Source organism: Acinonyx jubatus, chromosome C1, assembly GCF_027475565.1.
Source record: "Acinonyx jubatus isolate Ajub_Pintada_27869175 chromosome C1, VMU_Ajub_asm_v1.0, whole genome shotgun sequence".
Lineage (NCBI taxonomy): Eukaryota > Metazoa > Chordata > Mammalia > Carnivora > Felidae > Acinonyx > Acinonyx jubatus.
In genome coordinates, this window is record NC_069381.1 from 83,537,961 (window position 1) to 83,556,662 (window position 18,702).

The window sequence follows — 18,702 nt, forward strand, 5'->3', positions numbered from 1 at the left end:
GACAGTAGTTGTGTAATCATTTGCATATTTTAATTTGGTCACATGTTAAATTGTCTCAGTATTATATTCTAGGAAACCTTATTTTGGTGACATAATTTTCAGAGAAGTTATATTCAAGATAATCTGAAATATACCTTAAATGGAGATAATTAGAGCAGTGAAAGTAGTCTACAGAAGGTTACTGGGTATTTTTCCAGAATACTGGTGGTATTCTGGTGGTTGCACAAGGTCTCTGATTTGCATTTACCTAGCATTACACTTTAGCAAAACTCCCATCTGAAATGTCAAGTTGAGTAGTATGTAAAATCCCAAACTGACACTCATTTGCATAATATGACAGAGATGAGTGCAGTGATAGAATGTATGGAAATTTCTGGGTCCTCCTTTTCATACCTGGGACCAGATGACATAATCTTAAAAAGTAAACAAAACAAGGATGCCTGGGTGGCTCAGTCAGTTAGGCATCCAACTCTTGATTTCAGCTCAGGTCATGATCTCATGGCTCCTGAGACTGAGCCCTGTGTCAGACTCTGCACTGATAGCATGGAGCCTGCTTGGGATTCTCTCTCCCTGTCTCTGTGCCCCTCACCCACTTGTGCACTCATTCACTCTCTCTCTCAAAATAAACAAACAGGAGAAAAATTAAAAAAAAACAAACAAACAGAAAAAGTTGGAATAAAATTCCTGATACTGCTATGGATTTTTATAGTACTGTTGACTTCTTGAGTATCACTGTAAGAATAAATAAAATAATATGTCTAAAGAACCTAATGCAGGGCCTGTTACAATATAGTAATGATGTAGCTCTGTAGTTAATGCTCTTATCCTACACTACAGGGAATCATAGTTACAAGTAAGTGTATCAGCATATCTAGATATATGCGTTGGGGTTCTTAGAGAGTCAATGAATTTTTAATAATGTCTCTATTCTGCAACTGAGTACTGAGCCATTGGAGAAACAGACTTGACAGCCTAACAGATGGAGGTAATGGTGTCAGCTTTATTACTGGTAATGTTGTTTGGAGAATGGCTTAGCTCTGTAAAGGAGACTTCCCTGGCCAGTCTGGCAGCTGAGGATGACAGCCAGAGGCCCCCAGAGGCAGAGCCTACTGACAAAAACTCTCCTCCACGAAACTTAAGTCAGGCGCCTGGGAGCTCCCTTCTCAGCTAGGTCTCAACCTTGGCGCCATCTTTGCTAGCCTTGCGTAGCTGTTTTAGCAAGAATTCTGTTAAGTCGGCTTAGAGAGAATTGCCACCCTCAGTATCTGACCAGATTCCTCATCCTCCACAATCCCCCAGGCGATATCTGATCCCACTGGCCTGCCTTCAATGGGACTCGTAACAGGAGAACTAACAAAAACTAACAGATTTAGCAAGAAACCCCCTACCCTTAATGTCTCCCCTTAGAAATTTTCCATCTACTGACCACTTCAGGTGCTCCTTAGCTATAAATCTTCATTTATTCTTGCTGTATTCAGAGTTGAGCCTGATCTCTGTCCCCTATTGTGATAGTCTGGACACCTATCACAATATTCCTGAATAAAGTCTTCCTTACTGTTTTAATAAGTATCAAAATATGGTTTTTTTTTCTTTAACAGTGCCCTGCTCAGTATAGAGTGGCAGAAAAAGGAGATGAGAATAAATCCTCTCCACAGTCAGGCAGAACCCAAAAGGAGAGAAAGGAGCAGCCATAATGTGCATGCATGTCTAATTTTTGCTCTGATGCACATTGGGATTCATGAATGTTCTTTCTTCTGTCCCACCGTTAATGTTCAATTAGGACAAATAGTGAACACAAACTTCAAATTGAGGTGTCCAGATGTTCACTAAAGCCTTACCGATGTGCCCACCATTAGGAAGAGTAAAAAACACTTGTAAAACATAATCCTTACCATCAAGGAAATCTTTAAGCAATCCATTGCAATTAAGTAAACCATACTTAGTTAACCGAAATTAACTTAGTAAGCATCTACTCTGTGCTGAGAACAACACTTTAAGATGATTCAGAAATGTGAGACTTGGTCCTGGGGATGTTCCTCCCACATTCTTCATCTACCTAAGACTTATTTATTCTTCAGGTTTCAGCTCACATGTCACTTCTCTTCAGAGGCCTTCCCTGACACACCGGTCTAAATCAGCCACCTTTATTTTACTCCCTCCTAATAACCCTGTATTTTTTCTTCTTGGAGCTTATTCAGACTGAATTTTTATTTGTATTTACGTGATTTTTGCTTAGCATCTAGACTGTAAGTACCCTAGACTATAAGAACTATGAGATCAATGTCTTCTTTACTATTTTCCTAAGTATCATAATACTGAAATATAGTGATCAATAAACACTAATGGAATAAATGATTGATTAACTCTTCTTAGAAGCAGAGGTGTGAATGGGCAATAGGGGGTCTTTTTTGATCCTTATGCCTCAAATAATAACAACTGGTAACAGTCTTGGGGTAATTTATAAACTTGAATATTTATGATCCTAAATAACCAAGAGAAGGTTAAATTATTTTGATATTGTTTAATTAATTATTTTGATATTTGAATTGTTTAATTAAGGAAGTGTGTAACATCTTTTGCAAAGGCTTTAAATGTTAAAGTTTTTAAAAATATATCTATGAAAATGGCTTTTTTCATAGCCATTTTTTTTTATTTTATTTTTAAGTTAGTTAAGTCAAATAACTTTTTTGTTTAATCAACACAGGATTAATGAGATATTTGGGAAGTGAACGTTTATGTATATGAATCGATCCATATGTCATAAAATGTATATTACAGACATTACAGTCCAATGGGAATAGGAAAGTAAAAAGATCATTTTGGAAGTGATCTACCTAGGAAACTCCTTGGGTAGGATTAGTATAGGTAGAGAGGGCCTACGGAATGGATTCTAGTGAGATAGAAGAGAACAGGCAAAGATTCAAAGATGGGTAAGAATATGTGTATGTGGGAATTATGGGGAATCTGCATGAAATGGAGCAAAAGGTCCACATTATAGCAATAGGTTGACTAGATGGGTTGAGGGTATTTGTGAGTATGAGGGTAGGAGGAACAAATGTAAAAAGCCTGATGCTCCAAGAAACAGGACTATGCCTTTCATTGTAATAGGGATCCCAGTAACTTCAAACTAAGTAGGAACTCTTTCTCACTCCCTGAATTTCCTCTGGTAACAAAGTGACATAGCCTTGGGGGAAGTCTTTCCTGATGCAAAATGCCTAATACCAAGTGCAAATTGGGTGATTATGGTTTTGGTGGAGGTTTTTTCCTCCAATTAATACCAAAATCCTCAGTAAATATGAGCAAGAAGACTGAATGCAGCCACTCTAAGAGTCACCTGGGTTCTAAGGTCTACAGTTGATTCAGATATTTAAAAGGCCAGCACCTTCCTCAGTCTCCAGTATGAGCTCAGCATCCCACACATCAGACTGCTGGCCAGAACAACCCAGACAGGAGATAACCTTTATTTAATCATCACAACAACAAAGGGTTTTACATAGGTTTTAACCTGGTCTTTTGCTCCTGAGGGTCTAAGGCACATAAACAAAATTCCTTCCCCAACACAATGGAGAGATTGTCTTACATAAAGAAAAAAAGTAAATTGTCCAAAACAATTAATTAAATAATTGTTTGGTGATAATATGGAGCTGTATAAATCAACAGGATTATCAGTGGCTTAGATATATTTGTTACATTTATAAAACACACAAAATGGGAAAATAAGAACTAATACATTCAGTGTTAAGGTGAAGAGTCAGTAAGGTATTACGCTGAAATGATGGGTTAAATATAAAATTTAACGACATAGATGTTCAGACCTATATGCAGTTTCCAAAAAAGAAATTGATTTCATAAATAATGAATATGCTTCCAAGTAGAATCATATACAAAAAGTATTCAATTAACTGCAATTACAACCTAACACTACTTAGATTTAACATACTGGCACCTCCTTATGTTTTAATAGTGCTGTGCACTTTACAAAGTGCTTTTATTTGATGTTAACAACAAGCCTGTAAAATATACGGCAGCAGGAAACATTTAGTGAGCACGTAACTATGTGGCAGTATTTTATATGCATTAATTCCTTCAACACTCAGACCAAAATTCTATGTGATAGGTGCTACTATTATCTCCACTTTACACACGAGGAAACAGGTTTCAGAGAGTAACTTGCTGAAGGGGCTTCTTTTATTCCTTTGAGTCTTCCCAGTGCTAAGCACACTCTATACCACAGAGAAAGTGCTAAAAATGATTGTGTGTGAGGGTGTGTGTGTATGTGTGTGTACTTCAGCTTAAAGAAAGGCTTCTCCAACAGAACATAAGAAAGAAAATTGGCATAAAATGAGTAGCTTATTATACGGTTTTATATTAGAAAATAACTATAATGATTTCTAACCCAAAAATCTATTGTCTTATCATTTTTAAATAAAGAGGAAGCATATTGATTTCAAATTATCTTAAAAGTCTCCCTCAAAATTTATTATAAGCAAGATTAGGAAAATATTAACTATGTGGAGAAAAGTTTTTAAAAGTTCCAAATAAGCAAGTAATTTAAAAAGTTTGTACACCTTTTGTCTGTAGGGATTAGAAACACCTAGAAATAATTCCCCGTTTCAGTGGATAACAATATATGTAATCAGTTATTATCTACTTACTTATACCCTTCCTTATTTTGAACAGATTTAATAAAATTTATAAAATTTGATGCAACCTATGATAAAAATATGTGATGAAATGAAAAAAAGCAGAAAATTGGAGGTAGAAAGGATAATGAAGCACAGGACACAAATTAATAAACATGATACATATTCAGAGATCCTGTACATTTGCTGCAGATGTGAGAAAATTTTATATCTGAATTTTCTAAAACCCTACAGAGAAACACTGTCAGATTTTTGGTTTGCCATCTCATAAAATAAAGCAAACAGCTTGTTTGGGAGAAATAAACAATATCTGATACTAAGAAGAAAAAAAAATTTCTCCTGCATAATGTTACAAGCGACATTCTCAACAACATTTAAACAAGACCAAAGGTTTCATTGATATAGGCAGATAGTTCCATGTTGATGTGCAGTTTCGCCTAAGAAACTCTTGTCCATTGCCACAGTTTTTGCTGAGTTGCTTTAAAGGAAAGATATACTTTAGAGAAGATTCCAGAAAAATTAACTTGCATATTTTCCTATAGTCATTCATATATGTTATTTCTTTTAAAAGCTTTTTATATTGGGCGCCTGGGGGCTCAGTTGGTTAAGCGTCTGACTCTTGATTTTGGCTCAGGTGATGATCTCACAGTTCATGGGTTTGAACCCCGCATCAGGCTCTGCATGTTCAGTGCGGAGCCTGTTTAGGATTCTCTCTTCCTCATCCCCTCTCTGCTCCTACACCCCTCATGCTCTCTATCTCAAAATAAACTTTTTTTTTAAAAAAAAAGCTTCTTATATTTTATTATTATCAAAGGTATATGTTTATATGTGGAGGCAGATGGTTAGAGAATATATTAAGGGTACTTATATCAAAGGTATCTACTTTAATAAATCAACTAGTTTTTGTCCTATTTATTATAAAAATGTAGTCCTCTATACCCTCTCCATCACCTTCTTCCTGATTTCTCACAGACAACCATTTTCATCTTCTCTATTTCTTTTTTTTTTAATTTTTAAAAGCTTTTTAAGTTTATTGTTGACAGAATGACAGAGCATGAGTGGGGGGAGGGGCAGAGAGAGAGGAAGAGACAGAATCCAAAACAGGCTCCAGGCTCTGAACTGTGAGCACAGAGCCCCATGCGGGGATCAAACCCACGAACTGTGAGATCATGACCTGAGCTGAAGTCAGATGCTTAACCGACTGAGCCACCCAGGTGCCCCTCTGTCTATTTCGTTTGATGCTCAGCTTTATAGCATAAAACAACAACAAAACTTTTTCAACGTCAAGCATTATCTACTGATTTTGTCTAAAAAAATAAAGATTTAGCTTTTATCTCATACATATATACCCTTCTCTTTTTTCCATCTTCACAATATACTTCTATCATAATTTTATTTATATCAATATTCAGTGTTAACTTAATATAGTTTATAACTATGGAAACAGTATTTACAATGGAACTATATTATATAATTGTATTTTCTTTCTTGCACAATTTTTCTTTTCCCCAGAATGCATTTATTTATTCTTTCATTCACAAATAATGACTGAACCCCAGGACTGTTCTTGTTGCTTGGGATGCATTCATAAACAAAGAAAATGAAAAGTTCCCATCACTGCATATTGTACATTCTACATTCTAGTAGAAAAAAAATTAACCACAAATCTTATATTAACTAATATTATAAGTCATAAAATATGTACTATATTAGAAGTTAATAAATGCTATGCATAAAAGGGAATTAGAAATGAAAGTAGGATATAAAATTTTAAATGCATGTATGAGAATATTCATATGCATATTCAATTTACTAATTCTGCCACCTGAGAAGGACTAAAAGCCAAGACAACCCAGATGCAATTAATATACCTGACATCCAGATCTTGGCCTCTAAACACCATTCTCCATTGAAGGGTACCAGGAGTCCTTGGAGAAATGGCTGATTCCAGGGCTAAGGCAAGAAAAACATAAGATAAGCCAGGAACACCTTATAATGGCAAAAATTCTGAAAGTGTTCAAGGAAATAGTGAGGATATGTCAAAAGGACACAAAAGCCAGCTTAAAATGGCTCCCACTGGCCAAATCTGGGACAATGTGAGTATTAAAATAAATAAAAATAGTACTACATGCAGTAGGGGTCCATGTGTCCTCACTGATGGAAAGAAAGATGAGGATAGGGGTCCTTTCTTTCAATAGAAAACCAACTAATAATGTAGACAGAATGATGTAATTAGAAAATTGCCATTTGGCACCCGTCATAATAACAGTTGACTCAAGCAAGATTATCAGTGGATGCTAAAACTAGAAGTTAGAGTTTAAGGGAAGTCAAAGGATATTTGCATAGTGCCAAAGTGTCTACGCACAAGATACCTACTGATTACAAAGGGTAAAATAATAACTTTGCAGGACTATAACCTGGCAAACACCACCTTTACCAAATGATCAAAGTTAATATCTTTAATAATGAGACTAATTGATAGCATGTGTCTCCTGACATAAGGCACTGAGAAGAATTCAGCATTAGATCTATGATACTCCCACCAACAGATCATAAACTGAATCTCATCCTGAGGAAACATCAGACAAACCCAAATGGAGAGACATTCCACTAAATAACTGACCCTACTCTTCAAAAATATCAATATCATTAGAGACAAAGACTCAGAAATTTCCAAAATAAAGAAGATTTAAGATATCTGAATACCAAATACAACGCATAACCTTGGATAGATTTTTTTGGGCTACACAGGGCATTCCGTGTTTAAAATCTCAATAAAGGCTGTTTAAAGAGGAATCTGAATAAAATTTGCAGTTTATATAACATATAATATAATTATATTTCATCCATGTTAATTTCCTGATTTTGATCATTACACTGCAGTTATATAGTACTCTTTCTATTTTTAGGAAATACACACTAAAATATTCAGAGACAAAAAGGAATCATCTCTGCAACTTACTCTTAAATGGTTCAGGAAAAAAATAAGTAGCAGTTACACCATTGAAAGGACCATCACACAGTGTATTCACGTAAGGCTACTAAAAGAGTAAAGGATGTGATGCATTAGGAAAAAACAAGCACAGGCCAACATCAGAGAGACTGAGGCTTTCGTTGTAGCTCTAGGGGTCCTTTCTTGGTCCCACAGAACACACCTCACCTTCCGATTATGAATCACCAAGATTGTCACTGTCTTATCTCAGGAAGGGTTTTGAATCACCACTGACCACAGAGCCAAAAGCAGGTTGCCTGACCAGTCTCAACAGTAGAAACCAAAGAACAAAACTGAAACCAGGTGCAAACCATCAATCTGTACAATTTCTAAAACCAATGCTGATAAACTGCCAAGGTTTCCCCTGATGTTCTGCAGACCCTAACGCAGATCTGTATCAAGCACATTTCATTCAGGTTTGGCCTGGAGTCAGCACCATGCCCCTGCTGTCTCAAAGATAATCACAGAATTTAAATAGCAACAGAGATTAGACCTAAACTTCCAGTCTAAGCCCCTAACCCTTAGTTAACCATTCTGAATTACAAACCACTCATCACTATTCTTTCTGCATTACTCAAAAGTAATAGAACAAAAGAGGAACACCTGGGTGGCCCATTCAGTTGAGTGTGTGACTCAATTTCGGCTCAGGTCATGATCCCACGGTCATGGGATAGAGCCTTGCCTCAGACTCCATGCTAAGCCTAGAGCCTGCTTAGGTTTCTGTCTCTCTCCCTCTGCCCCTCTCCAAACTCGCATGCTTTCTCTCTCTAAAATAATAATTTAAAAAAAAGAAATAGAACAAAAAAATAGAAATATACACACCAAAATACTAATCATTTGTATCTTCTATTGAGGGGTAAGTATTGCTTCAAAGAAACATTTCAGTTTACCACATTTCCAACATGGACTTATTCATAACTATGTATGTACAAATTGACAGCTCTTACCTCCTTCCACGGCTAAATATGAACTTTGTGGAAACTTATCAACAGACTGATTTAATGTAACGGTTAATTGATCCTTAACAAAGTCTCTTCTTTCTCAAGGCAATCAGATTTCATTACAAGAACAGCTTATAGAGTTTTCAAGTTCATCCTCTCAATACATTTGATCAGTACATAATTATTAACCTTACCGATTACCTCAGTGTTACACCAAAATGAAGTTATATTACAACTGTAGTAAAATAACTATAAAAACAAGATCTCAATAAAACACACAGGGACCCTCATGAATACCTGACAAGCTCTAATATTTTGGTATACACCTAAAGATAAACTGGTTGCAAACACAGGCCTAAGTACCTAAACAATCTGGAGTAAACTAGTTAAACTTTATAAATATGAGAGCTTTTGCTTAGAGTAATCACCACACCTCCTTTGTGAGAAAAATCTTTTCTGGCCTTCAGAAACCTCAGTAATCAAATGAATTCAAAGTTAGGGACCGTTAATAGTACACATATCTGGCTATTTCAAATTTAAGCAATCTAATAAAAAAATGTTGCACTGTTGGTAAGCTAAATAGTATTTATCACAATGTATTATATAACTTCAATGGATGAATATTTTAATGTAATGAATTACAAGCTAATAACCTTGATTTTAACTACTTTTTATTTTTCTCTGTCTCAATATATTATTAATTGATTGAATATCACTTCCTGAAAGGGAAACTGAATTGCAGAACACAAAAAAATCACAAATTTGAAAATGTTTAAATTTTTACAGATTCTAAAATAACACTTCCACTTAAAGGTAGCTTAAAATATCAGTGAAAATCAACATCACTTTACTACCAAAGAAAAATTTTAACCTATATTCATTTAGGCAACATATTTTTCAGCGATAAAATTCTAGGCTAGGTAATGGGATGATAAAATTAATAAATCATAGTCACCAATCCCTAGGATATTATAGGTTTCTGGGCAAGTCAAATGGGAAAATAAACAAGCAGTTACAATGCAAAGGTCTCTTCATCACCTTAGAAACAAAACAGGTATAAGGAAAACAATTTTTGCCCTCAGAAATCAATACTCAATCAAAGCAGAGATTTGCAAATTCTACTTAAAGAGACTGGTCTGCAGGCCAGTGAAGTTTAGATTATAATCTTATTTAAGTGCAATAAAATAAGAAAGAATGGGTCAATTAGACAAGGGGTAGTTCAGCCACTTAAGTAGAGAAAATGAGATTCATGTACAGAAAAAAAGGCAAATTTGGGAACTCTTGTCCAAATGCCATCCAGAAAAGAGTTTTATCAGACTGGCAGGCTTATCTGCTTTGCCTAAAGTACATCCTTTTGTTGTGATCATCACGTCCAGTTAAGGGAGCCTAATGCCATAAAATATTGAAATTATACAATGTATATAAATTCCCTTGTTCTGATTTCATATTTATCAAGACTCTCTGATAATCTGGCTTTTTCAGTATAGCTTATCTACAGGGAGCAAATGTACTTATCAGACAAATGTGAATGTAAATCGGCTTCCCAGATGTTTCTCATTTTAAAGTCACAAAATGGCCTCTGTTGGGTCTCTTACTGTGAGTTAACATATTTATGTCCAATTATTCTTATTAACTGAGACATGGCTGAGGCTAGTTTCTGAGCACACAAGGCCAAGAGTCTGGTCTTGGACCCTTGTGAGGTCTCTGGGCAAATAAATAAATATGACCTTGTGGCAATCTGTCTAGGTGACCAGTCGGCCTTCCATATCAAACAACCTCTTCATTTTCATTGCATTTGTTCTTAAATCTTCTAAAATAATGATGGTCATATCAGAGATGTACATGTAGCATACCTAACTCTGCCTAGAGTACATTATGGGGGGTGGGAGAGTAGGAGCTTATGCTTCAGCTGAGGCTTGACTTTGCCAGGTGGCAAAGGGGGACCTCCAACACAGATAGGAGGAGATCAAGACTGGGTATGGTGGAAATGGAGGGCATAGCTGACAATCAGGAAAAAATTCAAAAACAATACTCAGAATATTTTTAATAAGCTACTGGATAAATAGTATTATTATTAAGCAATATTTTTTAAATTCTGAGAAGAAGCAAGTTTGGGGAGAAATTATTTACATTTTAAACCTAGTGCATTTAAATTAGTTGTTCAATATCCAGAGAGGACAAATTAATAGGTAATAATAAACATGGGCTTAGAAACCAGGACAGGGATATTGACTAAAGATACATATGTAAGTCTCATTGGAATGTAGGAAGGTATCTATTATATACCCAAGGAATATTTATAAAGTGAAAAGAAAGAACTACAGAGAATATCAACATTTAAAAGGTACATGGAAGAAGACGATCCTACAGAAGAAATATGATTGTGACAAACTTCAAAGAGCACTATTGAATGCCAAAGACAAGTCCAGCATGGATATATCTGAGCATTGCCCATAGGATTTGCCATACTGGAGGTCTCTAAAGACCTTGGAGGGAGCTGCTTTGCTAGTGTATGTGAAGGAGCATAAAAGAGAGAGAAATCAGGTTAATGAGTGAGTAGGAAATAAGGAAATGAGGACCCTCAAAATAATTAAGATAATTCCCTGAATCCCAGAGGTAGAGGGCTTTTTCTTTGCCATTACACATACATATATATGTGTGTTTTGTGTATATATTTTTTATTCGTATTTGTATATGAGAGTCTTGGACATATTTAAAGTTTAAGGAGATAAAACTAAAATTTAAAAAGTGTGAAAATACAGGAGACCCAGTTAGGCTGCTAACATATGGCTGTATTCAAGGGCTCCTGGATGGCTCAGTTAGTTGAATGTCCAACTCTTGATTTCAGCTTAGGTCATGATACCAGGTTCATCATATCGAACCCCACATCAGGCTCTGCTCTGAGCATAGAGCCTGCTTAAGATTCTCTCTCTCTCTCTCTCTCTCTCTCTCTCTCTCTTTCTCTCTCTCTCTCTCTCTCTCTCTCTCTCTCCTTCCACTCACACATGCTCTCTCTCTCTCTCTAGAATAAAAAAAAAATATATATGGCTGTATTCTTACAGATTATCCTAGTTCTTAACTGACCAACAAAGGACAGTTGAATCGTGCACCTTGGAGGTCCTATGTGTTGCACATGTTGATACACTGGACATCCAGCAGGGTTTGTGTGCTTACAAATATAAAAATGAAGGTATATAGATGTGAACCCTGTCCTATTAGCCTATTCCAATCCTAGGCAATAGCAAGTCTACCAATGAAATATGTTCATTTCCTCATTAGCTTTCACCTTCCCCAAATCTCTTTGGTCCTAAAATTCCCATTTTGCTCACCCACATCAGGTCCTTAATAGCTTCCCTGTTCATAGATTAGCAGAAAATAAACACAGGTATTCAACAAGTGCATTCAGAACTCCCCACAAAGTAGATGAGAGTTGAGATTTAGGATCTAATAGCTATTTTCCTACCTGCATTATAGGAAATAAAGTGTTTTAAATCATAGTTTCTGAAGGCTTAATGAGGTTCATTTCATTAAATTCAATCATAAATCCATGAGTACTATGATCACATTGACAGGATTTTCCAGAACAGAATATATCTCACATATTTTTATCCTTTTCCCCAAAATTAAAGTTAAATAAGTTTATAATTAAATGTAATTTACTATTTTTCCTTTATAAGATTATTCATATAAATAAATAAATGCACAAAAAAAATGTAAAATATCAGACATTGGGCATAAAATAAAGTCACTGAATGTATAAAATACTGATCACACTTCATTTCTCTCAGAACATGGAATGAGGAGCAGGTAGAGGCTAAGAGGTGAAATTCAAATTAAAATGACCTCTAGCTAAATGGCAAAAAATGGTAAAATATAACAAAACAAAGTAAAAACAAAAAAACACCTACTCAGCTGCCATTACTAGCTAGCATGAGCTCTTAGAGAAAGTACCCCAGTCTCTATGGTAAACAGCCATTTGTAGAGGAAAAATTAAAATGTTAGTTATCATCTTCTCAGTATCACATGACCTACTTGTGCCCACGCTAATAACAAATTAACAATAGCTAATATTCATTATTTATTATATACCAGGCACTATAATAACCACTTTACAAGGCTTGTCTCATATAATCCCAGAATCAACCTGAAGTATGGATACGATCAATATCCCAATTCTACAGATGAGGTAACTGAGGCTTTGGAAAGGCTGAAAAACTAATCCAAGATCCCCTAATTAGTAAGCAAAGAAGTCAGGATTTGAACCCCACAGTCTAATAATTTATCCCTTGCCAAGTCTCATGACTGCAAGATGGAAAGTGTTGAGATTTTCCTTGGCCTGGCAGGACTGAATATTTATAGAAACCTATGAGGCATGCTTATAGAGAGAAGGAGTGAGTTTTAGTTCAGTGATGTGATTTTATATTTACCTGTCTATAGTGCTTTATAGTGTACAAAACCCTTGACATATTCTCTACTTACCAAACCTCGCAATAATCCTATAAGATAGATGGGACAGGCCTTAACTCCATTCCACGTTCCACAGATGAGGAACAGAAGCCTGGGATTTGGGTTATTTGTTTGAAGTAGTGTTGATAAGAACTGGCAGGGCTGAGACCTTTGTTTCCAGAACAATACCATTTCCATTATAACACACTACTCAAATGGACACCTATGGATAATTAGGATAGGGTAAGCCAGACATCCACAGTGTACATATGCATTCAACTCTGAAAGAAAACTTACTGATTAGCCCAAAAGGAAATGTCAATGTTCAGTGACAATTTTTCAGCTGCCCTGGAGAAATGCAATATGCACTGACTCTCTGCCCATAAATGCTTCAGCTTTCCTGCAACTCCTTGGAAGGAATCCTGAGCTTCCCACTCTAGGAAAGTGCTGACTTAAGCTTTGCAAGTGTTAAGAAAGGCCTAAGGGATGTGCTCTAGTAAAGAAGTCAAAGGAGAAAGGGCTGGTTGGCACTCAGAGACACAGGAGCTGGCAGGAGTTGGGGGAAATGATGACGCCTCATGATTTCCCACAAATCCTTTTCAGGAGTGATGGATAATTAAGAATGGCACCTGTAGACAGAAAGCCAATCTAAATGAAGTGGTTTATTCCTGATCTATAATGCTCCATTTGAGCCCAGATTTAAAATATGGCTGTGCAATTGATAGCTAGCTTTTCTCCTCAGCATTTGATCTCAAACCAAATGTAGGTAAAAATACATTTTGCCCCTGAGCGCTTTTCAAGTTACATTTTAGAAATGAAAGAAAGAAAATGGGGTGGGGAGAAGAAACCTTTGAAGAAAATCAACCAAAAGAATTTTGCATGTAGCTATAAATAAAGGGATTCATTTAAAAAATAACTAAAATAAAGATCTAATAAAAAAGGAATTCATTATATCGTTTCTTTTTTACTAGTGAAGATGGAAACCCTTTTACTCCTTTATGCAAATGGATTTCTGGTTTGATAACCAAAATTTCTTGAAAATAGTAAATGCACAGGTGTGAGAAAGCCACAATTCTACATTTAAATGACACATAGATGCTACTAAAACTGGTGTGAATGACATCAGAAGCCTGAACCACATGTGTTGTTGGAGCACCTACTGAGTATCCATCACAATGATGGGCATTTTAGGGAGGAAAGGCTTTTCTACCCTTTACAAGCAGAGGGTTGGCTCTCCCCTCACAATGAGCCTGCACCTGTGAATTCAAGTTAATGGAGAATGGATACATTCAACCAATGGAGGAAAATGTCTATAAGGAGTGACAAGACTGAATTTGGGGGCAGAAACTAAGCCACACATTTTACTTGTCAGAAAACTGGGCTTTGCACTGTGGACAACCTCCTAGATACTAAAAATACGAAAGTCATCAGTGGTGGTCTGTGCAGCCACTCTAGGAGATAGTGGGCACCCAGAAACTTTATATGGTTATAGAATGCATTCGGCTGTGAATAATAGAAGCAATCCCTTAAACCCCTCACCAAATGTAACATTGGCTTAAACAAATTTAGGCACTTTTGCCTACATAACAAGAGGTTCTCAGAAGGAAATCTGGGGCTAATTTAGCAACTGCACAATGCCACTGGGAGCCAGGCTCATTTCACCATCCCCCTGTTTGCTTTTGTTTGTATGGTTACTTCATTATCATAAGATGGCTGCTTCACATCCAGCATTGAGTTCACATTCTGGAGAAGGGAAGGGGTAAACACTGCAGGGCAAAAAACACGTGAGCTGAGTCCCTCCCTCTTTAGAGACCTTTCCTAGAAGTTTCATCTAGTAAATTCTAATTTCATCTCATTGACCATCCCTGGCTGCCAGGAATGCTGACAAGTGTAGTACTTCTCATTTAGTTGAAGCATGATAACCAAAATAAAATTGGGGGCAAGAAAGGAAAGGAAGCTGGATACTGGGAAGGCATGTAGAGCTTTGCCACAGACAGGAAGAAGAATGTGGAATGGCTTGGCTGCTGCTCAGTGTCAACCACAAAGTTGAGGACTAGACTTTGGACTTCCAGACATTTTCATTTCTCTTCATTAACCTATTTTGATGTAATTAACCATTACTTTATCAACCTCCTTTGTATTTTAGGACTGTAACACAGATTGTTTCCCATAAAATAACTCAATTCAATTCAACTACCTTTAATCAGGGATTTATATTCACCAAGCACTAGTTTTAGCATATAAGAAACGTATGGCTAACATTTATTTAGTAGTTACTGTGCTTAGGCGTGGTACATATAATCTTACGTCCTTAAAACATTCCCATTAACTACATATTTTATTTTTGTCTGTTTTGTTCACTGTTGTATCTCAAAATACCTATGAGAGTGCCTAGAAATATACCAACAAGTATTTGTTGAAGGAATGAATCCTCATTTTACAAATTGGAAATTTGAAGCATAAATAAGCATAAATTGTGTAACATTTAATTTAGTAAATGGCAGAGCCAGATTATAAACCCTTGTAGTCTGATTCCAGAACCTATGTTCTTACCACTATGACAGCTGGTCTCAAGTAGGAATAAACTACTTTCTGATGGCAAAGACCATGGTTTACTTGTCCATTAGCATCCTCAACTACTAACACAGTGCCTAAAGTATCTTGGGTACCAGTAAATACTCTTAATGAATTAATGATAGCCAGAGGAAGAGAGAGTAACCAGCGGATCTACAAATCCCAACCTTATATTGGCTCCAGGACAATGTAATGGGCCTGGCAAAGCCTGACAAATTCTTTCCAATATTTAAGCAACCTAATCTTAGAAATCTCCAGGGAGAACACTCTTCCTCTATATCTTGATATAAAGCTTTCCCTTGCTACATTTTGAAACCTCATTTCCAAAAGAAGAAATACAAACAAAACAAAACAAAACAAAACAAAAAACCCAAACATTTAAAAACCAGCTAAAGGAGTAGGAAATATTACTTGAGCTAAAGCTTTGGGTTTATTTAGGCTTGCTATATTTATTGAAAGTAATTCAAACTCTTTAGCTTGCCGTTCATAACTTTCTTCCCGTGAGCTAGTCCTATTCCTATTTTTCATCACTGATCAGGACTTCCTGTGGCCACAGCCATCCTTGGCTTCTTGCCATTCTTATTGCCTGATTGCCATGTGGATTTGCACATGCCGTTCCCTTAGCATCACTTATCTACCTAGGCTCTCCAACTTTGCTTGCCTGAAAAATTTTGTCTTCCAAGTTGAGCTGAAAGTTTTAAAACAAAGTTGTTACTATTTCAGGCATTGACATTTGCTGTTTCTTCTGCCTGCAACTTTCTCCTACCAGATAATATATATAACTTGTTCTGTTATTTCAGTTAGATCTCTGCTCCAATAATGTATCATCAGATATACTACCACTTATCTTTCTATTCAAATAATTCCTTCTACTCTCTACTTAACTTGATTTATTTTTCTTTATAACACAGAGCAGTACTAGACAATGTATTTTATATTCATGTTTATATTGTCATCTACCACTAGATAGTAAGATTCTTAGAATCTCGTCTCTTTTGGTTACCATCGTAACCTCAGAACTTAGAATGGTACCTAACATATTGTAGGATTTCTCTCACTATTAATTCGCAGAATAAATGAATCAATGAAATTAATTCAAAAATGTCATGAAAGAAAACTGGCAGAGATCAGTGCAATGTACTCTTAAGAAAGTGACTAAAGCCATGCACAAAGATGACTAAGACAGATCAGCTCCTATACTAATGTAAACATCAGTTGAATCAACTAAAATTGATATACTTTTGGTTCTTGTCCTAAAAGAAATTCTTCATATGTGCATTTTCCTTCTGTGGAGGAAGAGGTTTATGCAGTTATGACTTTTATCTTGTGGGTTCCATGGGAACAGCATGCTTTATGTAACCAGTTATCCAATTTAAGAAAATTTCAAATATATCCTAAATGAAAAAAATTCCAGAGACCCTAATTGCTATTACTGGTGATTTTGGATATGGTCCTGAAAATCATAAAGTTGAATATCAACAAACACAATGAGGAGAGGAAGTAATGATATGACTATTCTGCAACCAAGAAATGAAATTTGGAGGTGCCTGGGTGGCTCAGCTGCTTGAGAATCCGACTCTTGATTTTGGGTCAGATCATGATCCCAGGGTCACAAGATAGAGCCTGTGTCAGGCTCTGTGCTGGCAGTGCAGAGCCTGTGTCAGGCTCTGTGCTGGCAGTGCAGAGCCTGCTTGGGATTCTCTCTCTCCCTCTCTCTTTCTCTCTGCCCCTCCCCTACTCATATGCATGAGTGCATGCTTTCTCTCTCTCTAAAAAGAAAGAAAAAGAAGAAAGAAAAAATGAAATTTTGATACTGCACCATTCATTCCCTGACTGTACAGAAGAAAGTATAAGTGTTAAATTGAATTGAAAGAATTTAAATTCACAAATTGAAAATTTGTAAGCAGACATAAGCAAGAACCTACAGACTCTAAAAGAAACAAATTATTAACACAATAGTTGTTGAATCATCAATTCCAGGAATATTTTAAATAGAATTTTTATCCCCTTTGTTAGGAAAATCTAGATGTAGACACATCTTACTTAAAGGTTGAACAATATGACCTCTTTAGATACGCCTATGGACTGAATTGTGTCTCTCCCCACCCCCCAAAAAATTAATTTATTAATCCCTAACCCCCAATGTGACCCGGATTTATTCACATGTCAGTGACATGGTGGTATGGTTTCAAGAGAAAAAGCAGAAGCGTGTATGACTCCCTGAGGCCCACACTCACAAGTGACATAGGGTCACCTGTGCCACATTCTATTGGCCAAAGCAAGTCACAAAGCTAGATCAGACTCACGGAGTAAGGAATTAGGGAAATAGATTTACCTCTTGATGGAAGAATCTGCAAGGTCACACTGCAAGGCCATGGATACAGGGAGGCTGCTAATTGTGACCTTGAATGCAATTGATTCACATTAGAGTACCTGAGAAAGCAATTTACAGAGTGAATATGTGAGTGGAAGGGGGGTACCATATGGGGATAAATCAGAGCTGACATTACTTAAACATAGTTATCATAATTTAAGCAATAGTACTACATATAGAGGAGTGGGAATAGAAAGAGTATTCTAATTTTCTTAATGAAAGAGAATTCACTTCCTTAAAAAAAAAGGAATTTAAACGAGAAAGATTTTAATTACATAACCTTAACATGGAGATTTTCACTCTCTAAAGTAAATCAATTCATGTTGTGCTGAAATCTAGGAGATTCATTTCCCCCTTCCTGTTGAATGAATATTTCCTTGTAATAATTCTCTTTATAGAGCACAATAACTACCCAGCCAGTCTGTCAGTTCTCTCTGAGTGGGAGAATGTCAAATAATATACGAGAGTCAGGAAAAATGCATTCATCTTTCTTCATGGTGACATTCATGAATCAGACAAAAAGCTTTTAGTAATATGGAGAAAATATGTGAGTTTTAGGCCTAAGTGCACAGAAACAGAATAGAACTGTCATGATTACAACATGTTCCCGGATAGAGGAGGCAAAAGACAAAAAAAAAAAAAAAAAAGTAAGCAGCCTTCAATTTCTTTTAAACCTTCAAAATGATTGGGTTTTCCTTTTTTTTAGGTTTTTCCCCTCCTGGTTTGACAATG

The 18,702-nt window shown here is 36.2% G+C and overlaps 1 long non-coding RNA gene across 2 annotated transcripts in view; it reads right to left on the reverse strand.

The window, feature by feature from the left end:
• The window catches only part of LOC128313936 (uncharacterized), a 133,812-nt gene extending 115,782 nt beyond the window's left edge, over positions 1–18,030 (reverse strand). Inside the window, exon 1 of one of the 2 annotated variants that reach the window (XR_008295078.1) lies at positions 17,932–18,030. This is a non-coding gene — a long non-coding RNA (uncharacterized LOC128313936). Of the gene's footprint in view, positions 1–6,514; positions 7,180–17,931 lie in introns of those variants that run through there. The other variant, XR_008295079.1, reaches the window with a different exon arrangement.
• Between the last annotated feature and the right edge of the window lie 672 nt (positions 18,031–18,702).